The sequence below is a fragment of the Lacerta agilis genome, chromosome 9, assembly GCF_009819535.1.
Source record: "Lacerta agilis isolate rLacAgi1 chromosome 9, rLacAgi1.pri, whole genome shotgun sequence".
Taxonomy (NCBI): domain Eukaryota; kingdom Metazoa; phylum Chordata; class Lepidosauria; order Squamata; family Lacertidae; genus Lacerta; species Lacerta agilis.
Genome location: NC_046320.1, coordinates 18,236,414 through 18,261,223, shown reverse-complemented (window position 1 = coordinate 18,261,223; position 24,810 = coordinate 18,236,414). Strand labels below are relative to the sequence as shown.

At 44.0% G+C, this 24,810-nt stretch overlaps 1 long non-coding RNA gene across 2 annotated transcripts in view; it reads left to right on the top strand.

Annotated features, from left to right (window-relative positions):
* The window catches only part of LOC117052678, a 122,347-nt gene extending 100,852 nt beyond the window's left edge, over positions 1-21,495 (top strand). For both annotated transcript variants that reach the window (XR_004427305.1, XR_004427306.1), the window contains 3 exons: positions 8,870-8,975; positions 15,619-15,649; positions 21,388-21,495. This is a non-coding gene — a long non-coding RNA (uncharacterized LOC117052678). The remainder of the gene's footprint in view (positions 1-8,869; positions 8,976-15,618; positions 15,650-21,387) is intronic.
* Positions 21,496-24,810: the final 3,315 nt, after the last annotated feature.

Genomic DNA, 24,810 nt, shown 5'->3' with positions numbered 1-24,810 from the left:
TTTTGTGGCTGTCAGGGTATAGCCTGTGGATTTGACGGTGCACACTAAAAACCCATGGCAGTTGCTGCCAGGAACATCCAGGAGGAGTACGGCTATTCTCCACATGCCAGCAGCAAACCATGTACCAGGGATCAGTTGTGCAAGGCATGTTGGACTTGGATACTCCATACTCCATCATGACCGCCTGATGGTGGAAAGAGCCACTGATGCCCTAATTCTGTTGTCAGCTCCCTGGTGCAGCTGGCTAGAAGGAGCTGCTGCAGAATGCTAAGTGGGATGCTCAGGGTGAACCTTGCTAGCTCAAGAGCTGCTCACAAAACAGAAGGGACATTCCAGTGGTGCTTCATCTTCTCCTGTTAAACCTGCCGTATCTCCTTAAGCTGTGCAGATTGTTTCTTCATAGAATCATACAATCAAAGGGATCCCGAGGGTCAACACCCTGCAATGTAGGAATCTCAAGTAGATCACCACCCCTCGTGGGAGCCTGTTCCACAGTTGAACAGTTTTACTGTCAGAAAGTTCTTCCAGATGTTAGTCGGAATCTCCTTTCTTTTAACTTCATATATAAGGGCCTGGTGACTTCTGTTTCAGTGTATCTGAAGAAGTGTGAAGAAAACGAAGCTCATACCAAGAACAAACTTAGTTGGTCTCTAAGGTGTTACTGGAAGGATTTTTTTATTTTTTTTTTTTTTCATTTCGTTGGTTTGAGTCCTACCCTCCGGAGCAGGAGAAAACAGTCTTGTTCCATCCCTTAAGATATTTGAAGGTGACTATCATATCTCCTAACAGGATGCGGGTGGCGCTGTGGGTTAAACCAGAGCCTAGGGTTTGCCAATCAGAAGGTTGGCGGTTCGAATCCCCGTGACAGGGTGAGCTCCCGTTGCTCGATCCCTGCTCCTGCCAACCTAGCAGTTCGAAAGCACATCAAAGTGCAAGTAGATAAATAGGTACCGCTCGGCGGGAAGGTAAATGGCATTTCCGTGCGCTGCTCTGGTTCGCCAGAAGCGGCTTAGTCATGCTGGCCACATGACCCGGAAGCTGTCTGCGGACAAACGCCGGCTCCCTCGGCCTATAGAGTGAGATGAGCACCGCAACCCCATAGTCATCTGCAAGTGAACCTAATGGTCAGGGGTCCCTTTACCTTTACCTTTACCTTTACCTATCATATCTCCTCCCAGTCTCCTCTTTTCCAGCTAAACTTCAACAATTCCTCATAAGGCTTGGCTTCTAGACCCTTGATTATTTTGATTGCCCTCCTCTGCACACATTCCAGCTTGTCAACATCCTTCTTAAATTGTGGTGCCCAGAACTGGACACAGTACTCCAGGTGTGGTCCGACCAAGGCAGAATAGAGTGGCACTATTACTTTCCTTTATCTATAGTTGTGTTGATGTACAGCAGCAGATATTGAATTGCTGCTAGATTTACTGCCCCCCTGCCTTCCTGTCTGCCTTGCCTTGCTTCACTCCACAGACCAGCCTTGCCCAACCTGGTGCCCTCCAGATGTTTCGGGCTACAGCTCCCATCAGTTCCCACCGGTGTGGCTAATGGCTAGGGGTTGGGAGTTGTAATCCAAAGTATCTATAGGGATACAGGCTGGGGAAGACCATCTGTTGAGTTACAACCAGGTCCTTGCCTTCAGCCCCCAATATATCTCACTAGAGAGCCTCTTATGATAGGGCTGCCATAATCCCGGATTTTCCTGGAAACGCCTGGGAATCGCTCAGAAAAATGGCATCTGGGTGGATTTTTGATGAACTAGCAAAATGTCTGGTGAAACCTGGATGTATGGAAAGTAGGGTGATTTAAATATATATATATATATCAAAATCAAAGAAAAGCCCCCAAATGATTTTTTTTGGAGGGGAGATGTCCTCCCCCCCCAAAAAAAACCTCAACAACTCTGCCTGCATTTTCACTTTTTGGAATATGGCAACCCTATCTTCTGATGCACATGACGTGTCATAGAATCATAGAATTGTAGATTTGGAAGGGGGCCACAGGGTCCTCTAGCCCAGCCCCACAATGCAGGAATCTTTTGTGCAACATGAGGTTCAAACCCACAGCCTCGAGATTAAGATGCTGTCCAGTACTTCTTGTGTGTAGAAAACTAGAAAGTCAAGAGATGCTGGAGTAGAACCTAAGGGCAGGCATTTATGTTTTATATTATTATTTTTAGATTGGGAAATGCAGTTCTCTTCTTCTTCTTCTCCTCCCCCACCCCCTGAAATCTGAAGTGGTACAGTCCCAGCAGCTTTACTTATTCCAAATGTTTGTGGATCAGCTCTTAGCAGTGTGGTGTAGTGGTTAAGAGCGGTAGACTCGTAATCTGGTGACCAGGTTCGGTCTCCGCTCCTCCACATGCAGCTGCTGGGTGACCTTGGGCTAGTCACATCTTCTGAAGTCTCTCAGCCCCCTCAACCTCACAGAGTGTTTGTTGTGGGGAAGGAAGGAAAGGAGAATGTTAGGCCGCTTGAGACTCCTTAGGGTAGTGATAAAGCGGGATATCAAATCCAAAACTACTCCTCCTCCTCCTCCTCCTCCTCCTCCTCCTCCTCCTCCTCCTCTTCTTCTTCTTCTTCTTCTTGAAACATGCGGTGAAATGCCACCTGCTTTAAATCCCCCCCTTACTTTCTATGCAGTGATATTCAAAAGCATGCCTTTAACTGGAGCCTTGACTCTTGGCACACCTGTGAAAATTATTTATTCACTGTAATGTTTTGATAGTGGGATTCAAATCTAAATATGACTGTGGGGTGTAGCTCACTCCCTTCTTGGTCACAGTTGTGTGTGCTTTCTGGTCCATCCATCCTGCCAGCAAGTTAGCATCAGATTGAATTGGTAATTTGCTCTGGTTGGCCTCAAATGCTCTCTCTCTCTCTCTCTCTCTCTCTCTCTCTCTCTCTCTCCAAAGTTTTATCACAAATTAAGCACTTAATTTTTCATGAATGCCATTACACAATCTCTCAAACAGCCCCCCCCATGTTTCAATGCTTGTTTTAGACATATGAACTGGCTTAAACAGTAGATTTTGACATGATTTTGAAGGAACTGTTTTAGTTGAGGCTTCTCAGGAGAAGATCACAATACCTTGGAAAGTTTCCCTTGAAAAGACGAAAACAAAAATAAGGGGTGAAAGCTGGAAGTTGTCCTCTTTGTTCCACAGGAAAAGGCTTGTGTAAGCAAATCTTCAGTACAAAAAATATTTTTAAAAACTTAATAATTCATAAATCACATAAGGAACATAGGAAAATTTTAATTCTTGCTCCGTAGAAACCGCTGTACATTTCAGAAAGTTGTTTGTTTGCCATGCATTTGGGCACTACTTGAAGTCATCACAACCAAGTTTTGCAGGATGGTTCCTGAGATAAGGAGCAGGTTCCGCCTATGTCTGAATACGGCCAGATGCCATGGAATTTGAAGAACTGTACTGATTTTAACCCTGGATTGCAAAACTACAGTGATTTTTTGGGGGTACTTTGCTTACTGTAATTGTTAATTGCCTTCATTGCTACAAGAATATAAGTGTCTTTAGTTTGTCGGTTTTGCTGTTATTTCAAAAGTAAGAAAATTGTGATTGAACAAGAAGTTGTTTGTTTGAGACTTTCCCCTTAGGCTTGTTTATAGAACGCTGACACACACAAAAGCTGCAAAACCCTGAGTGGGAAGTGTTTAAAGTGTGGCTATCCACAGCAACACAATTTTGTTTTGTTGGAGTTGGCAGGGGTGGAGGGTGCCTAACTATTAAGGAGAGTATGGATCGCATTCTTTGGCTTGTAAGCAGTAGATGTTTAATTTTAAAAGAGGAAAGAATCTGTTGCTCTTCCCTTTTTGGAGGTCGTTGAACTTGTGGAGGAATGAACCCTTTCCCCCTTTTGGCAGCTGTAGCTACATCGCTTCTTGCCATTTGGGAATAGCGATTTGGTAGGGTGTGTGGCGGCTACTGGCAAGGCCGCTCTGGTGGCTCTCGAGGAGGACTATCTTCAGTGGGTATAATGGATACAGGTGATGGTTGGCCGTCTCTCCCTCCTCGTGTCAAGCCTTGACCAATGGTTCCTGTTCATTGGCTTTAAATGAAAGATAACATTGCTTAATTTGACGGGGAGGGGAGGAAGCGCACGGCGAGAAGGAAGGAATATAGTTGCGTTTAATAACAGCCCCGTGTTTAAAAGATAGCTTTTTTAAAACTTGCAGCTGGCAGTTCAGTCAAGCATTTTATGGTGTGTTCATTGTCATCTTGAAATGTTTTCAACATTTCAACATTTATTTGTCGGTAAGGAGACGTTTCTGTGTGGTGGTGGTTTTCATGTGATTGCTTTGTCCATCGTATGATCTATGATTTTGGTCCCCTCTTATATAAAAAAGGTAAACGACCCCTGACAGTTAAGTCCAGTCGCGAACGACTCTGGAGTTGCTGCGATCATCTCACTTTACTGTCCGAGGGAGCTGGCGTTTGTCCACAGGACAGTTTTCCGGGTCAGGTGGCCAGCATGACTAAGCCGCTTCTGGCGAAACCAGAGCAGCGCACGAAATGCCGTTACTGCACAACGGAGCCCTACCTATTATCTACTTGCACTTTGACGATGCTTTGAATGGCTAGGTTGGCAGGAGCAGGGACCGAGCAACTGAGAGATCACCCCGTTGCGGGGATTCGAACCACCGACCTTTGATCAGCAAGCCCTAGGCTCAGTGGTTTAGACCACAGTGCCACCAGTGTCCCATGTCCCCTTTATACTGTTACAGATTTGGGGGGTACCAGTGTCCGGGAGTGCAAAAGCACCATGATTCTAAGGAGTTAGGGATGTTAGAATTACTGGGACACCATGAAATTACTCAGTGCTGAGAGTCCTCCCTGGATGCTATTTATTTAGCATGGCAAAGGTGTTGATGGCCCATTCAAAGGAAGATGCTTGGGACAATGGGGGCGTGATGGCACCCATTTATAAACAGAGGTCTGGAGAACAGGGGCAAGCTTACAGAAGGGAGGGGTTGCGTTTGGCAAGGCATTCTGGGAGGAATGTAGGAGGAAGTTAGGAGAACTCCACTGTGGCAATGGCTGGAGGAGGCTGCACTGAGAGACCAGGGGTCATCCTGACTGGCTGCTGCTCTGGAACCAGTCTTGCTGAAGCTATGAGAGGAGCAATGAGGAGTTCTCTTGGGGTATAATGTTCTTCACTCCCTGCATTAAAGGCTTCCAGCTGTAAAGATGTTTACAACAAACCATATTTCTTAAAGACACTAGCCTCTCTGCTGTGCCTTGCTTTCCCAGTGGAAACACAACCCTGGGTGAGTTCCTGAAACCCCCTAGAATCTGCTACCACTTGGCAGAGATTGGGGTTGGTGCACAACCTCTGTAACACTGCATTCCTGTATCAGTGTGATGGGTACTTAACCTCTCACACCACAATGGTAATGTCTGCAAGATCTCCTCATAATGTGAGGGCAAGAATGGGACCCATCCCTATCCATTTGTTCCCATTTGAGAACACAACTCCTCAGGTGTGTATGGTGGGTATTTGACCAAAAATGAAAGAAGAAGAAGTCTCAGCGAAAGAAGAATGGATAAGAAAACTTGTGGAATATGCAGAATGGCAAAACTTACTGGGGGGGGGATCAAGATTTCAAACTTTTTATAAAAGATTGGAAATGGTTTATGAATATTACAAACAAACTGTAAACAGATAAGAAAATTGGCAGGAATATTGTAATAACCTGCAGTTTTATATCTTTCAAGAAGATGAATAAATAACTTATTCATTTATTAATAAGTTAATAAAGTTAATTTGGAATATGCAGGAAAGATTAAAAATAAATTTAAGGAAAGAGAGGGAGGAAGTCGTTTTGAAATGTTAAAATGATTGTAAAACTATTGAAATGTATATACCGGTAACTGAAAATCTCTCTCTCTCTCCTCTCTCTCTCTCTCTCTCTCTCTCTCTCACACACACACACACACACACACACACATATTGGAGTGTATGATGGGACCCACCTGTTGGTTGAGTGTTTCCAAATGTTACCACATGTTTCAGTGCTATGCCATGTAAAAGAAAAAGCACTGTGTACCTAGCCTAGCTGGCCTGATGCTCTTTTGAGAGATACAATTTCAATAAATCCTGATAAAATAAATAACAAATAATGCTGTAAACACACTTGTATCTAACTTTTTAGGTTGGTTCTGATCAGCAAAATATCTAAACCTGACCATTCTGACTCAAAATATCACCAAGGAAGCATTCCCCTCCCTGCACAAATACATACAGAAAGCTAATTTCATCCATAAAGGTCTTTAGAAAATTCTTGCAGATAGCAAGAAGGAAGCCTGGGGAAGTGGAGAAATTATACACCAAAGGGAGACTCTTTCTGCAACCCTTGAAATTGACTGTGGTTTAGGAGCAACATGTTGGACTTGGAACAGGAAGCCTAGGGTTTTTTGAATCTCTGCTCAGCTATGAATGAATCTTCTTGTGGGTGCCTTTGGGTGTCACTCATCTCACAGAGTGGCTGTGAAACTAAAATGGGATGGAGATGGGTGGAACGAAATGTAATAACATTCCCCCCCCCTCTCCAATTGACGTTAGTGTAGCTGTCATCCCCCTTGCAGAATGCTGCAGGGTTCGGAGGTATAGGAGGAAAGGTAGAAAAATAGACAAAAGTTCATAAGTACTTACACTTTCTTCTGTGGAAGAAGGACTTGTTTCTTTTAGCCCTTGCCTTCACTTTCTGGCTTCTGGACTATGGGCTGAATTCAGAGAACATGGAAGTCTCTAAAAGTTCAGTCTAGGATTTTTGCAACGAGGCTGGCAGTGACTGCAAGCTGTGAGTGTGCTGATGTTGGCATGCCAAATGCCATTGCGATTAGTGAACTGATCACTGCACACTGAAATAATAAAGAGTGCAACTCTTGCGAAACTGTAGAAGTACAAAACAAACAATGAGGTTGAAAAGGAGCAGACAAGCTCGAAAGGAGGGACAGTTTTCCTCAGTAAGTCCCTGGTTATGCAAAAGAAATCCCAGCGGTAGTTGAGACTTAAATGAGAGTTAACAATTGTCTTCCCTCTGGAGTTTTTTGTCTTGTTTTGTTTTGTTTTTGTTTTACATTAAATAGATGGAGGGCCAGCTAAAAATAAATATCACAATATGAGTTTGATTTATTCTGTTGTCAAATCTGATTTGTATTTTGCACTAGCCATCGGTGGAGATAAAACAGAAGTGGCTTCAGAATAGAAGTTTGCATTGTATTCTGCATTTTGCCACCATACAGACATGAATAATCAACCAAACCTATAAAGTATCTACCTGTGCTATAATTTTACAAGCAGCAAAAGCAAAAAAATATGCCATTTATTTAGTCATACTGTCGTGGTGACACTCATTATTGCCACTATGTTTGAGTGAGCATCACACTGTACTTGAATTCTGGAGAGAAAACATAGGCCAGCCCTTAATGACACTCTTGTGTTAGCCAACTTAAGTCCCCCCTACCTTCATATTTGCGCTCTCCTCTTCACCCTCATTAAAAGGTCCTTTAATTCCTCCTCACTTTCTGCCATGACACAACCTTGATGGCAGAAAGTGAGGAGGAATTAAAGAACCTTTTAATGAGGGTGAAAGAGGAGAGTGCAAAATATGGTCTGAAGCTCAACATCAAAAAACTAAGATCATGGCCACTAGTCCCATCACCTCCTGGCAAATAGAAGGGGAAGAAATGGAGACAGTGAGGAGATTTTACTTTCTTGGGTTCTGTGATGACAAACCTAGACAGCATATTAAAAAGCAGAGACATCACCTTGCCGACAAAGGTCCATATAGTTAAAGCTATGGTTTTCCCAGTAGTTATGTATGGAAGTGAGAGCTGGACCATAAAGATGGCTGATCGTCGAAGAATTGATGCTTTTGAATTATGGTGCTGGAGGAGATTCTTGAGAGTCCCACTGCAAGAAGATCAAACCTATCCATTCTGAAGGAAATCAGCCCTGAGTGCTCACTGGAAGGACAGATCCTGAAGCTGAGGCTTCAGTACTTTGGCCAGCTAATGAGAAGAAAAGACTCCTTGGAAAAGACCCTGATGTTGGGAAAGATGGAGGGGCACAAGGAGAAGGGGGCGACAGAGGATGAGATGATTGGACAGTGTTCTTGAAGCTACCAACATGAGTCTGACCAAACTGTGGGAGGCAGTGGAAGACAGGAGTGCCAGGCGTGCTCTGGTCCATGGGGTCACGAAGAGTCGGACACGACTAAACAACAACAACCTTCAAAAATCAATAGTTAATGGGACTAGCCCCCTCCCCCTCTGGCCTTCCTGTAACTCAAGCACTCTTATTGTACCATCTCTTCCAAGATCTCACTGAGCTAGATATTTCAGATCACTACACAAAGGATGTCACCTTCCTAGGCCTGTTATGTCTTTTGTACTTGGCTCCAGTTGATGCATCTCAGGGTTCAAGTAAAAAACCAAAGTAGATCCTGCAGGCCTGCCCAACCCTCTCTGCAAAGGGGCGAGTGGGTCCTTTGCTTGTTCATAGGTACAAATTGTGACCTCCTATCTATTCCTCACTTGCAAACTTCATAGATCTCTGGGTATATGTCTTGAGGTTCTTGTGGTTTTTATATAAGCTACCCACAAAAATGTCAGGTTTTTTTTCTACAAAGAACGAGGACCAGTGAACCCCTACAACTATGGATAGACATGATGCATTTGAGTTTATATTTCAAAACTTTACTTTATTACATAACAAAGCTACATGTTGGGTCCAGATTTGGAAGACTAAGTAACCAGAAATCATCCAGGTGATCTAGGTTAGGAAGGGGGAATGAGATAATCTTCTGTGATTACAAGATGACATCAATTTTGCTTGCTTCATTTCAGGACAATATTGCCTTGTTCTTAAGAGGCTGTAAGGAATTGGGGCTTAAAGAATCTCAGCTTTTTGACCCAGTAGACCTGCAGGACAACTCAGCAAAGCAACTGTCAGGTAAGTAACACAACAACTACTGTACATTTCTGGAATTACATGCCTGCATTATATCTATAATATTTTTTGCTATGTGGAAAGGGGTGTAGAATTTCAAGATTCATGGCTTTCACTAGCCTACTCTGTCTGCCGTATTCGTGGGCCAGTGGTAGCTCCTAACAGGGATAATTTTTTTTAGCTGGTCTATGCCAGTTTCACATTCATTCAGAAGTCTGGTCTGCCCCCATTTCTCATCAATTCTTTTTTTTTTTAAGATCCATTTGACAATTCAAAAAATTGTATTTATCACAAAATGATATTTAAACGCACACTTTATTTCAATATGTGCATTTTAAAATATTTTATCATTTAAAAAAAAACCACATATTTGGATTATTATTGTTTTGAGCCAAGAACAGTAGTGGAAATTTGGAGGAGTGCGGAATCCGAAGTGCACCAGAAGAGCCAATTCATCTCTCCCATCTGTGCACCTGCATAACCCTGCCACTCTTCCCCATCCCAGCCTTGTCCAGGTAAACTGCAGCAATGCCAGTGGCTAGAGGGCAGCACCATGGCTTCATCCCAACACATGAGCTGCTACTGGCATAAGATTAAAAGTGGGCCTTCTGTTTCAGTCTGAGTTTAACAGCAGATCCCAAGACCCAAAGCAAAAGGAATGTGGAAAAAATGGTGCTGCGTGAACGAAAATACAAATGGTGGCAACTGACTTTTGAATGGTGCACTCTACGTTTCACCCCCTATTTAGCAGCATTTATGTTATTTAATGAATTTTTTGTTTTGTTTTATACATTCTGTAAGCGCTGTACAGTGGACATTGGTCAAAGCAGCAAAAGCTGAGTTAGAGCAGGGGTCAGCAAACTTTTTTCAGCAGGAGGCCAGTCCACTATCCGTCAGACCTTGTTGGGGGCCAGACTATATATTTTTTCGGGGGGGGGGGATGTCAACGAATTCCTATGCCCCACAAATAACCCAGAGATGCATTTTAAATAAAAGGCCACATTCTACCCATGTAAAAACACGCTGATTCCTGGACCATCCGCGGGCTGGATTTAGAAGGTGATTGGGCCGGATCTGGCCCCCGGGCCTTAGTTTGCCTACTCATAGTTAGAGGATCACTAATGAGAGCACCAGTTTTCTGGTTTGTTTTAAAAAGATCTGTGCACTACAATGTATCCTGGACTCAGCAGCAGAGCATATGCCTGCGCTGCCCAGGGTGGGGCGCGCTCCCAAGGGGTGTGGAGCGTGCTCTTGAGGGGCGCAGAGGGTGCCCTTCCAGGTGCAGGATAGCTACTCGGGTGCATGAAGCGGTTGCGTGCACCCTGCAGCTGGGGGCGGAGTGAGCCGCCGACGGCGGACATTCGGTGCGCCACCCACCCACAACTCCCAAGCCTCCTCCGAGCTGACAAATGAAGGGGGAAGGGGGAATGCCGCCAGCAAAGTAGCGCAGCCCCCCTTCCCCCGACGGCTCGGGGTAGGCTTGGGAGTCGTGGGTGGGCGGCGCGCCAAATGCCTCCCCCCCTCATCAAAGACACCTGGGGCAGACCGCCCCCACCGCCCCCACTTCCTCCGCCCTGCCTAGACTGCTGCCAATGAAGCACTTCTTCTTGTTGTTGTAGCAAAGGCAGGGGGGAATTCTTTTGTGCCCAGGAGCACAGGAACGGATCCATGAAGGAACGAGGTCCAAATGTCATTGGAAGATGCATGTATCAAGAAAGGGGACTCGGAAGCTCCTGAAAATGATGAGCAGGTCAAGCAGTAGAATGGTGCTTGGGTGGGTGACAGAACCCCATAATCAAAATGCTGGTTCATGGGTTCCCAGAGAGGTGCATTAAGGATGGTGAAACCAACCAACCAGTCAGGCATGTGGCATGGGTATGTGAAGGAGAACCTCCTCCCCACATGGGGCTTGGAAAGTCCGAGATGAGCAAAAAGGGCTGCCCAGCTCAATGGAACCAGAATCCTGTGCAAAATATTTACTTGTAGTTTTAACATTTTGCCTGGGCACTGAAAGGTCTAATTCCAGTCTTGATTAAATATAGCCTGATGCTTTGAAAATGTATGCTAGGGTGGTATTGAGATTAAAGCATTTGTTTTTTAAAAAAACAAAAGCAGCTTAAATTTATGGCACTTGTTCATATTTATGCTACCAATGCTTCTAAATAGGCAGAGAAATTAAGTACCTTGTTGTTGCAGATTAAAGGGGCTTTCAAGATGGTTTATAGGGCTCATTAAGGATCCTCAAAAGCTTGATGGCCCTATGATTAAACACACCATCAGCCTGTTTAGCTTTTGATGAAAATGGTAGACAGTGCGTCTGAGTGCATGAGAGAGAAGGAATTCAGCAAAATAGCTATCCCCTGCCACCCACCCACTCATAGACACACAGCAACAAACACTGCAGTTCCAAAGAAGTGGGGATAAATAGCTATGTTTTTATTGGTGATGTTTATCCCTGCCATTCTCCCAGTTTGCTCCAGCTGTGTGTGTGCAAACACAGTTCCAATATGGTCTCACATTCAAGTTCTGTTCAGGCCCAGGGCTGCATCGATCACATTTGGATCATTCCCTGGAACAATCTAGTTTATCCAGCAAGGATTAGTTGTGGAGTCCACTGATCACTGGGTCCACTCGGACAACTAAGGCCCTAGTTCTGAAAGGGCGAGTAAGAATCCCTTGTGAGAACTTGAAAAACACATGGGGTGAGGCTGAATCCTGGTAAAACCAAGGCCAGCCCTAAGCAATATCTGGAACTGAACACAGAAACCTCATGACTGAGTTCCTACATTGATCCACTTTCTGGCTTTAGATCTTGGAGACTTGGCTGAAGAATTCCTCTTTTCCTTAGCAGACCTCTGCGGCTCTTACTTCAAATCACATGGCTTTTCCAACACTTGATCCTGCCTATAGTGGGCTCTGCGGTTTTGGCAACATGACGATTGTGTTACCTAGAACTATGAGCCCTCCTTAAGAATACAATGGAACCTCAGTTCCTGAACGCCTCCGTTGTCATACATTTCAGTTCTCGAACATCAAAAACCCAGAAGTAAATGCTTCCATTTTCAAACGTTTTTCAGAACCCAAACATGCGACGCAGCTTCCATTGAGTTCAAGAAGCTCTTGTAACCAATGGGAAGTCACGCCTCGGTTTTCAAATGTTTCGGAAGCTGAATGGGCTTCCGGAACGGATTTCATTCGAGAACCGAGGTACCACTGTAGAAGGAATTGGAAACAAGCAACATTAGCTTCCTTGGATTTAGTATGGTCACCCATGACACCAACCCTTGCTAAAAGATCCTTCATGAGGTCCCTGGGTGTCCCTCCAGAAACCAAAAGCAGTTTTCTAGGGACTCCTGATGACAGCAGCACTCCCCCGTTTCAGCTCCAGCAGCTTCGAACCTTCTAGGTATCTTAGGCCAGCAGAATGGACCCTTCTCACCAGCTTTCCTTACAGGTCTCTGCGTTCTAACAAGTTTTGATTCAGGAACGTAAAATAGCTAAGAACCATGGTATTTTATTTGTTTCTCTGTTACCCCAGCGACTGCCCTTTATTTGCTCATATAGCATTCAAAAATGTGTCCCCACCCGTCAGTGTAACCTCTGGATTTCACTCAGCAGTGTAAATGCTGTTATCTGGAGGGTCACAGGCTGTGTTGTTTATCTAGACTTAGCTCAGGAGTCAAGTAGAAGCCAAATCGAATCAGATTGGCTGCTAGGGGAAGGTGCACTGACATCGGGCGTAATCCCAGGTTCCTCTTGACTAGCTGTGACTTCCCACAAAATCTTAACCCAGCTGTTTCCCGGAAGATGAACTGTCAAAGATCAGTAGTCTTCTGTCTAACGCTCACATTCCTGACTTGTGGCCCAAGCCTGTGCACTTCTGTGCTTGACATGTAATACTGCCATGGCATGCCAAATCCCGTTTATGTCTGTGCAAGTGAGTGTTCACTGCAGACCCAGTTGCAGTGACACCTCCCCAGGGAGCAGGGCCTAGCCTCTGAAGGTGAGATAACTGGACAGGACAACATTCTGGGAATTAAAAAAAAATGGCCACAACTTTATTGATTTCAGATGTAGGTTGGACTTGGCTGAGGCATTGGGTGTATATCCCTCACAGCCCCCCTGGTGGAGCGCTGCTCATAACAGGGTCAGGCCCAGGATTAATGGTTCCACCATAAGACACAGGGTCTTCACAGATGACCCTCCCAGGCCGCTGAAGGAAGCATCTGCTCACCCCATGACTGGGTAAGCAGCCATTCCAGGCAAAGTACATAGAATGCGGCACAGGTGGTTGTGATATTTTTGGGGGGTGGGGCGGAGGAATGGGAGCAGTGCCGCTGAAAGGAGGCAGAATGACCTCAAAACATGACCGTGCAAAATGGCGATGAGGATAGAGGGTAATCCTTAGCATTTATAAAGTGCTTTAGCAAAATATTACTTGCCCTATCCGGTTGTTAGTAGTAGTAGTAGTAGCAGTAATAATAATAATAATAATAATAATAATAATAATAATAATAATAATAATTTATTTATGCCCAGCCCATCTGGCTGGGTTTCCCCAGCCACTCTGGGCGGTTCTCAACATTATACTAAAACCACGATAAAACATCAAACATTAAAAACTTCCCTAAGCGGGGCTGCCTTCAGATGTCTTCTAAAAGTCAGATTAGTTGTTTATTTCCTTGACATCTGATGGGAGGGCATTCCACAGGGCGGGCACCACCACTGAGAAGGCCCTCTGCCTAGTTCCCTGTAACCTCACTTCTTGCAGGGAGGGAACCAACAGAAGGCCCTTGGAGCTGGACCTCAGTGTCCGGGCAGAACAATGGGGGTGGAGACGCTCCTTCAGGTATACTGGACCGAGGCCGTTTAAGGCTTTAAAGGTCAGCACCAACACTTTGAGTTGTGCTTGGAAACGTAGTGGGAGCCATTGTAGGTCTTTCAGGACCAGTGTTATATGGTCTTGGCGGCCACTCCCAGTCACCAGTCCAGCTACCACATTCTGGCTTAGTTGTAGTTTCCGGGTCACCTTCAAAGGTAGCCCCACGTAGAGCGCATTGCAGTAGTCCAAGTGGGAGATAACTAGAGCATGCACCACTCCAGCTATATTTGTGTGAACCAACACTGGAGGGGGGGGGGAGTAGCTAATCCCCAGCCATGACTACATTTTTACAGCCTCCATGAGCTTCGGGGCAAAGATTTGGACCTAGGATATTCCTCTGCCCATGAAGTATCACTGTACAGTTTTGAACTCTAATTAGTCCAACAGTAGCAGTAAACTCAGCTTACTGCTAGGGTAGTCCGCGCTGCTTACCAGGAGGGGTGAGGTGTCGGGGTGGGCAGGGCAAGGCAAGCACACCAGTGGAGCCAATTCAGAGTTCCTGGTGGTGTGTTTGCACTGTGCCTGCCACCTGGCCCTTCCTTCTCCTTCAGCTGGTAAGCTTGCCGGGAGGTCAGGTAAGTGCAGGGCTTGGCAGATGCCCTCTGCTCCAATGTACACTTTGTTATAGGACAGCGGTCAGCAAACTTTTTCAGCCGTGGGCCGGCCCACTGTCCCTCAGACCTTGTGGGGGGCCAGACTATATTTTTTGGGGGTAGGGGGAATGAACAAATTCCTGTGCCCCACAAATAACCCAGAGATGCATTTTAAATAAAAGCACACATTCTATTCGTGTAAAAACACCAGGCAGGCCCTACAAATAACCCAGAGATGCATTTTAAATAAAGGGGCACATTCTACTCATGTAAAAACACGCTGATTCCCGGACCATCCGTAGGCCGGACTTAGAAGGCGATTGGGCTGGATCCGGCCCCCGGACCTTAGTTTGCCTACCCATGTTATAGGAGTAGCTCTGACACCTGAATAGGGTACATTCTCGTCCTCATCTGTGCAACAACCCTGAAAGTAGCCAAGTGTTATCTCCCTATTGCAAATAGGAGATCGAGGCTGAGATAGCGATTGGCCTAAAGTCACCTGCAGACTTCTTGGCTGAGGTGAGATTTGCACCAGGGACTTCTCACTCACAGTCTCAGCTCCTATACTAGTGTTGCACGAGCAAGCCGGATTTCACGACGCCTGAAAGACTAACACATTTCTTATGAGCTACGTTAGGAAAGAGCATGTTTCATTGGCAGATGGTGGAGATGGGTACATCCAGCCATTGATGGGACTTGTTCCCATTTGTATGTCAGCAAACCAATCTGAGTCAGTGGAGTTAGTGTCAAACCCGCAAATGGATTCCAGTCCAACAGCCTCTCTCTCTCGCTGCCCACCTGATTTGTCAACCCTATAAACAAGTAAACACAAACAAAAGTTAATAAATTGAGCAAGATACTGGGCACAATTTGCCTGTGTGTGTGTGTGTGTTTGCACTGGTTTAGTTCCATTGAGGAAGGGCTGCTAACCTGCATTATTTTGTAGCTTTGTTGACTCTGGTAACATTGAGAGCATGTTTTCATGCTATAAACCAAATGAATGATTGCTCTCTATCTTCCCAGTTGCCTTCATGTGTTTCTAACCAGCAGACACATCCTGCAGGCTTTTGTTAGGGGGGAACATGTGACCAACTGCATAATACAAGCTCTTGGAAAGAGTTTCTCGTTTCTGATATTTCTCTCTCCTTTCTTGTTGTGTGTGCACATCCAGGAATCTTGACTGTAGCAGAAAGCTGAAAAATGTAAGTACTTGTTGCATGTTTCCCCCTCTTGCAGCTAGGGATGGTTTTGTTGCCACAGACTGAGCTTGAAACGCAGATGTGGTTGTGTAGCTGAAAAGAGCTTTTGTGTGTTTGGCATTCACTTTGTCTTGCTGCAATTCATGATCTGTGGTGCTGCTGTGGAAAGCTATATTTGCTCCCGCTTCAGTTAGGAAATAGCTTAACTCCCTTAGACACCAAGCAAGGTTTTCTGCTTTTGTTTAAACCATATTTAAAACAAAACAAAACTGTGTTTGGTTTCCTTTCTGCTTTTGTTGCAAGGGCTAACTTCGATTTTTGTTAGGTTAATAGAGATGTGTCTGACACTTCAAGAAAAAGCTTTGATGTTTAAATCTAAATAGTGTTATAGAAACTTTGCAGGACTGTCATCCCCACCCCCCCACCCCCATCACAACGGCAAACCTCCCTTTTTCTGTGTTGTCCTTCAGGGATTGTAGTTTCAAAGCAGCCTTTTCTAGTCAGTCGCCTTGTTGATTGAAACCAGTGACAGGAGGAACAGTTTGGGGATTGTACAGTGAGGAAGGAAACTTTAAATTCAGTTGGTCACAGAGTTAGATAAACTATCTAAAGCCAGACAAAACTTCTGGTTTTTATACTGTCAATTGTAAACTCCCAAGAATTCAAGTTGCATTTGGCTGACATCCTTGGAGACTCCAGGGAAATGCCAAGAACTTTCTGTAATAACTTTTCAAGCCCATAATCACAGCCACAGGTAAAAAGTCCACTGTCATTTTATCCTGCCCTTCCTGTCATCAGTATTGTAATTGATTTTCCTCCAACAGTGCATGAGCCTTTTTGGAATAGTTGCATTCTGAAGTTGCTGTAAACAAGATTTACTAAAAGCCATTCATTGGCAGGTGTATTGCTTTTCAAAGAGACATTCATAAAGATAGATGTGCATATATAAAATACATACATCTAACTACTCTTCCCAACCAAAAGAGATTCTCAGTCAGGTTTACCAAATAAGAACCTGTGATTAAATATAAGCCTAAATTTTAAATATAAGCCTAAATCCAAGTCTAGTAATAGCAGCAGACATTATTTACTCATTTGAAAGCCTGGTGAGATTTTTTTAAAAAATAAAATAAAATGGAAATACTTTCTAATATTTTGAAATGATGTCACCAAGCTGTTGCCTTTGGGGAGGAAACTCCATAATTATGTTTCCAGCGTTGCTGCTTTATTGTTTTAATTAGATAATGACATTATGCTTTACCTTTAAAAATGTTATTTTCTAGTTGTTGTTTTTTAATAAAGTAAAGCCCCGTTCTGAATATTTTGACATTGGACCTGATTCTAGGCGTGCCTATTTACACAGACATTTCACTGAATTCAATGTGACTTAGCCTCACATTTGACAAAAGGGGTTGGACCAGATGACCCTTGTGTTCAGGGATGTAGGAAGATGGGTGGTGGGGGCGGTCCACCATGGGTGCCCTCACTGAGGGGGGTGACATTTGGCGTGCTGCCTGCCCGCGACTCCCAAGCCTACCCTGAGCCGTCGGGGTAAGGGGAGAAGCTGTGCTGCCTTGCCGGCGGCATTATCCCCTTCCCCCTTCGTTTTGACAGCTTGGGGGAGGCTTGGGAGTCGTGGGCGGGCAGCACGCCAAATGTCTGCCATGGGTGGCTTGCTCTGTCCCCGGCTGCAGGGCGTGCTCACCGCTCCAGGCACCGGAGCAGCTATCCCACACCTGGGAGGGCACCCTCCACCCCACGTCCCCCCCGGGAGCGCGCCCGCCCTGGGCAGCATGGGCATATGCTCCACCACTGCCTGTGGCCCCTTCTAACTCTACGCTTCTTCGTTTCAATGATTCTACTCCCATGGTAGGCCAAACTAGGCATTGATAGAGTTCTGTGTTTGGAGCACCTGATCCAATTTTCTGTTTGTAAAAGCAACCATGGTGTGGGAGGTCTGCCCTTCTTACGTCTGTGTCACAGCCCTGATTTTCTGGAACACCTATTAGTCAAAGAGGGCCTAAAACACGTGTCTTAACTATTATATGGTTATAGCCATGCAGTGCAGCACTTTGTATGTTTACTTGGAAGTGATCCCCATTGAAATTGGGACTAGTGAATCAGTAAACAAACATACGATTGGGTTGTGTAAGCTACAACCTCATGCTTACTTGAATCAACCCATTGAGGCTTACTTCCACATAAATGGCAGTGAATATATTTAGGATTCTGCTTTAAATCCCATTGGGACATACATACGAGTGAAGGTGCTTAGGATTGCAGCTGTAACATCCCGACGAAAGAAGAATGGATGCAAAAACTTATGGAATATGCAGAAATGGCAAAACTTGCCAGAAAAATAAGAAATCAAGATAAACTTTTTATAAAAGAATGGAAACGGTTTATTGAATATTTGCAAACAAAATGTAAACAGATAAGGACATTGGCAGGAATATTGTAATAACCTGCAGTTTTATAAGAGTATATAGTTAAAGTAGATGAATGAATGTCAAGTTAATTTGGAATATGCAGGAAAATAAATCTAAGGAACTGCAGAAAGAGAAGGAAGAAAGTTGAGTTTCGAAATGTTAAATTGAATGTAAAACCATTTAAATGTATATAACTGAAAATTAATAATAATAATAATAATAATAATAATAATAATAATAATAATGGATTGTAGCTGTAACTTCCTACAGAAGTAGAATCCAGAGCACAGCCTCACCTCATGGCAAGCATGATGGTTCATATGGGAGGGGCCAAAATAGTTCCCTTCCCTCTAGTCACTGGGGACAACAACCCATGACCCATGGCTTAGCATTATATCGAAACCAGGTACTGTGGTTTGTCTGACTCCCAACAAACCATGGTATTAAGCCAAGGCTTGTTCCTGACCTACTAGTTGGCCTTGTTTGAGTGAAACAAACCATGACCTCCGTTTTGGCTATAATGCTAAACCAGGAATTGTAGTTCATTGGTCCTGCTGGCTAGATCTCTTACGTTCACAAGTAAACCATGGTTTGCTTGTGATGTGCAAACTGGGCCATTGGGTGTTTTTAAAATGCACTATAGGGAATTCACGTGATAAATATGAATGTCACACAGTTGACTCTTAATTTTGACTGTAGTTAAAACAATGTGTGATAACTCAGGCTACAGTGCCAAGCTCGCTCCAGTCCCACTGGAGTCCATGGAGCTTACTTCTGAGTAGACACATATAAGATTGGATTGTCAACATATGGTTCAGTATGTCTGAATACAAGAAAAACATCAACAACCCGAGCTAACTCCTACCTAATAAAAATATGTTATCAGGAAATGAATTATGAAAACGTTGGCTTCCTAAGCAATTTAATAGTGGAACATTTTCAATTCACACCATTATATATAGATGTGCACCCCAGCCCACAGTCTCCAGAGAATTTGTTTCTGTGAGTGGAAGTTTCCTGTCAGTTATCTGATGCTTATCTAGACTGATCCCAAGCACTGCACCTGGAGTTACTAAATAAACAGGAAAACCACTTTATTTAATAAATACAACAGACGATTACATTAATGAATGCATTTTTAAAAGAGAGAGAGAGAGCGCTCATAAAATTAATATATCTCCCTGATTATGGTTCATGTAGACTAACATTCTTGCTAAGTTACATTTCACTGAATTCTTTTCCTTTACTGTGCCGGGACTAATTGGGAGTTTTTCTTCCTCTCTATATATCCTGCATGTGGAAATCCCGTCTTGTGGTTTTAATTTTCCTCTTAAGACGATGAAGAATATATGCAATTGACCTCAGAAAGGGGTGATGGGAGGAAAGATCTTTAAAAATGAGGAAGGAGTTGGGGGGTGGAATTCAGACATAATGGTTCTGACATACAACCACTGTAGAGAGCCAGTGTGGTGTAGTGGTTAAGAGCGGTAGACTCGTAATCTGGGGAACCGGGTTCGCGTCTCCGCTCCTCCACATGCAGCTGCTGGGTGACCTTGGGCTAGTCACACTTCTCTGAAGTCTCTCAGCCCCACTCAACCTCACAGAGTGTTTGTTGTGGGGAGGAAGGGAAAGGAGAATGTTAGCCGCTTTGAGACTCCTTCGGGTAGTGAAAAGCGGGATATCAAATCCAAACTCTTCTTCTTCTAGATTTCCTGATTTTCACCAACTGATCTGGACCAGATGGCAAGATTGTGCACTCCCTCCTTAGCTACATCCCCTTTGAGTGTGAATTCTCTCAACCTTCTCTGTCATTCCTAACCATGGTTAACACTGACCATCTTAACTATGGTTTGCAGATGGTTCACAAATTCTGGCGGGGGGGGGGAATCCTGGTTAACCTTGAACCATGCTTAAAACTGGCAAGAGAACGTGCTGAGAGCTATGCTATCAAATACAGCTAGTGTAGGGGTTAAGAGAGAATGAAATATGAGTAGAGAAATCTGGATTCAGTTGAAAGCGCTCATATGAACCTCTAAAACTCTAAAATGCCTTGGGGTCAGTATACTTTTTCCATATACACCTGCCTAGACCCTAAGATCTTTGTTGGAGACAAAGCCTAGTGGTGTGAGATGGGGAGTCAAGGAAAAAGTCCTTTTGATAGCGGTACCCTAATTATTGAGTGGTCTTCCTGGAGATGCTTGCCTGGCTTCTACATTGGGTGAAGATCTCTCTATTAGAATATAAGAAAAGTCCTGTTGGATGAAGCCAAAGTTCAATCCAGTCCCGCATCCTTGTGTGGAAGCCCACAAGCTGTAACTGAGTGCAACTGTACCCTCCCTATTGGTATTCATAGGTGTGCTGCCTCTGACAGGGGAGGTGGAACTTGGTCATTGTGGCTAGCAGCCATTCCTCTACAAATTTTATTTGTCTAATCCCCTCTTGAAGCCGTCCAAATTGCTGGCTATCCCTACATCTTATGCGAGTGAAGTCCATAGTTTAAGTTTGTGCTGTGTGAAGAGATACATACTTTCTTCTGTCTGTCCTGAATCTTCCAACATTCAGCTTTGTTGGAGCACTTGGGGGGAAAGTATTCTATAAATACTAAAGACGATGGTGATATTTTAATAGCATTTGTTTGGTTTCCCATTAGTTGCCCCAGGCTCTTGTCTGGAAAGGCAGGGCACAATTTTAAGAAGCAAATAAGATTATTGGTGTTTGAAACGCTGTACGTGTAAAAGAAAAAGCTTGAAAGAGAAGCAGACTGTTGCTTTGGAGTTAGTTTCAATCTTGATTATTCCTTATGGTGGAGAAATCAAAAATGCTAAGCCACCTCAGCAGCCATTAAAATGATATATTATTGAAACTTACAGAACTGTAATAAACAGTTGGGATTGGGCAGTCAGTATCTCTGTGATTTTTACCTATGTGTTGGGAACATAAAACGACATAAACCAATATTAAAGCAGTTTCATTAAGCATTGAAGCCTTCTCCCTTGAAGTGGTGGGGGGGGGGTGCTTGAGTTTTCCTTTATTTGGCTCCCCAGATATTGTTGAACAAGGTTTTAATAGGGAGCTCAGCCATTGCTACTTAACATACATTAGAAATATCAGTAGTGCTGGTGTGATTTCATGTGCTTCAAAGTCTCTGTGACCATGTTCTTTTGTAAGGGAGCCTTTGAAAACAGCGGCTGACAAATGATTTGATGAGATTTTAAAAGGCTGCTGGAGAGCTGGACAAGGTTGCTGTATTCAACTGATAGAGTGGTTTTGATAGATTCCCTCCCCCCAATTAATGTTCATTTCATTCTTCAGGTTTTAGTCACCATCTATTGGCTGGGGAAAACAGCAAACAGCAGCACTGGTTTCAGTGGAGCAACGCTCAACCTGAGGGAGTTTGAAGGATTGCTAACGCAGCTGAGAAAGGTATTTGCTGTTGGGTTTTTTTCTACTAGTGGAACAATAGTGGGGTAGGAGAACTGAAGAAAAACCACACACATCTGACAACCAATTTGGTTTCAGATAGTACATGGTAAGATGAGTTGAAAAAGCCTAGGACACAATTTTTTATGGCCCTCTAGCAGCTACACTGGCTCATTTACCAGAAGTAATACATTTAGTGTTAACTCTGGAAGTGTATACTCAACTTTGTCCAAACTAAGCCTCCTAGAGCAAAATATACATAGGAGGCTTAGTTTGGTCACAATCAAGTACAGCCGTACCTCGGAAGTTGAACGGAATCTGTTCTGGAAGTCCGTTCAACTTCCAAAACGTTCGGAAACCAAAGCACGGCCTCTGATTGGCTGCAGGAAGCTTCTGCCCCATCGGATTGGCTGCAGGAAGCTTCTGCCCCATTGGACGTTCGGCTTCCAAAAATAGTTCACAACTTGGAACAGTCACTTCTGGGTTTGTGGCATTCGAAAACCAAGGTATGACTGTGTACACTTCCAGAGTTAACACTAAAATGCATTACTTCTGGTAAATGAGCCGCCGTAGCTGCTAGAGGGCCGTGAAGATTTGTATCCCTGGCTATTTAAACCAATCTACCCATGTACTGTCTGAAACCAAAGAGGCTCATTGGTTATCAGATGTGAAATATATTGGCATTCCCCCCCCCCCCGTCCTCCTAGCCTACTAGTACTCCTGCTGCAATTTCTGTCCATATTCTTCTGCCATCTTTAATGCTCATTGTTTTTTCATTCTTATCTCTAGCTAGTTGACTGAGGTTTTCTATCAGAGGGACTGAACGCTGATTTAGAGTGACGCTACTAAGTCACCGGTGGGCAGCTTGCTGCTTACGCAGGGGAAACCCCAAATTTTATGTGGCTCCCGAGGCCTCCTTAATCTTCCGTCCCATCAGAACAGCTTCCTTTCTGTTCATTTCCTCCCTATTTTTCTTGGCTTTTAAAAGTGTTCTTCTTTCTATGTAGTTTTAGAGGGACAGTAAAAATAAACACATTCTTTAAGAAGCAGCTTCCCTCCTCATGTTTTGGAAAACTAGTGTGATCCTGTTATTGTGTGCTCCCGAGGTTAACACTCCTGTAAGTAAATTGGTGGACCCACTGTACTCTAAAGATAATTAAAACAGTTAAGTATACCAAAAAAAAGCAAACACATTTTTAAAAAACCTAAAACCATACAAAGTAGACAGCCGTGGTAAAGGCTCATTTATCCAGCTCTTTCATTGGTACCTTGTAGCAAATAAAGGATGGTAACAAATTCAAACAAACAGATTAACAAATAAATATCGGAATGTATAGAAATATTGAAACATATCCCTCCTTCCAACAACCAGGTTAGCTTAATAATAAAAGTTGTGATGCAGATGGTTAAAAAATTTTTTTCTCAGCCTCCAATATTTTTGTAATATGTGAAATGGTTGAGGAAAGAGATCTTCTGTGTAGCTATTATGACTGCTTTTATTGCATGTCTGTGAATTTGATTTTTTCCAGATGGCTGTGATAACTGTTGTGTTACGGAATGCCATGCTTCAGATTATCTGTTTTTAAAGATGTCATAATGCAGATGTAAGCAATGGAATTGCACCACATGTTTTGGATGAGGCGATAATAATAGGATACACACAGAGATACAGGCTGCTTAGTTGTTTCCAGGTTAATTGCTATGCTAAATAATACTTTGCTACTCCAACAGCACATTTTCAAGGGTTGAAAGCGCTTTGCACCCGTTACCTTGGTGATCCTTACAACAGCCTTGCAAGGCAGGCCAGTACAGTATTACTAAGCCAAAAGGCAACTTTGTTAGCTAATGGCTGAGGGTTACTTCTCAACTCTAGCCACTCTCAAACATGAATCTGCCCTAATGGCATAGAGAATATAGAGGTGTGGTGCCTCTCGGTTTATGCATCTGTCCCCATTTTCCTTACAGACAAAACAAAGCTACTATTCAAGTAACAGAAGGACATTATACACACACACACACACACACACACACACACACACAGTTGATTCATTCTTTAATTTGTTCAAAGCTTAAGGTTGTTTTTAAAAAAGCAAACAGCCACAACAGCAACCCGGTTTTGTATCTTGAAATGTTTTATGAATGAAAACTGGCCCGTGTCACCGTCTAGCGCATCTGATTTTCATTTACCTTGCTGTCAAGTGTTTTCCACGATAGTGAAACATATTATCTTCCTCCTTCCCCGCCCCCCCCCCCACCTCTCAAAAACTGGCAATCTGCCAAAGGATTAAATTTATTCTATTGGTATTTAGAGCTTCGGGGGAATTTGGGAAAGATGTCAGATTGGTTGGGGAAGGTGCATGTGCTGAGGCGGGGGGGGGGGGGCGGGACACAAAGAGGATGTTTAAGTAGGATTGACTTTGGGGTCTGGAGGTCTGGTTCTCTTTTCAGAACGCATGGCACGCATATATAATGTTATGCGCTGAACAGCCATCTTGTAGGGATACAAAACAATTTTAATGTGTTTTGCACGCGGTGCGGATGATTACATTTGTATATGCCGCAATGTCTCAAAGTGGGTGGCCAGCTCTGCTGTTAAGCTGGGTGTGAGGCAACCCACATCAGTTGAAATATTTGGGTTACTATTAAAGGAAAAGCAAATTTGTCACTTGCTCATACAGTCGTACCTTGGTTCTCAAAATGCCTTGGTACTCGTACGTTTTGGCTCCCGAACGCCCCAAACCTGGAAGTAAGTGTTCCGGTTTGTGAACGTTTTTCAGAAGCCAAACATCCTGCAGCCAATCGGAAGCCGTGTCTTTGTTTTCGAACTGTTTTGGGCAATGCTTCCCCCCCCGGGGGGGGACACAGGGGTATGCATACCATTAAACATTTTGTGAATCTAAGTTTGGCCTTATCAAGGGGCAGTATTTCAATATGAGTAGGAAAATGAGAGTGCCCCTAAACATTTTTTTTTTAAGGGGAAAAAGCCCCGGTTTCGGGAGTTGAATGGACTCCCGGAATGGATTAAGTTCGAGAACCAAGGTTCCACTGTAGTTTCATTTGGGCACCACTTGGATTTATTTTACTCAAGGCACCCAAATTGTGGTGTTTTCTTTTCCTGGCAGAGTTGTGCACACCCAGCAAGGAAAGGAGAGCAAAGTCTAGAAGAGGAAGGTTAAAAGAGTTGCACACATGTGTCACGGCGCCCCAGCTTCCCTGGGTCCTCTGCTGCATGGGCAAAGTTCCCGGCTAAACAAAGTGTACCCCTTTGATCGCCCACCCTTATCTTTAGACTTTCTACTGCCACTAGGCGAAAAA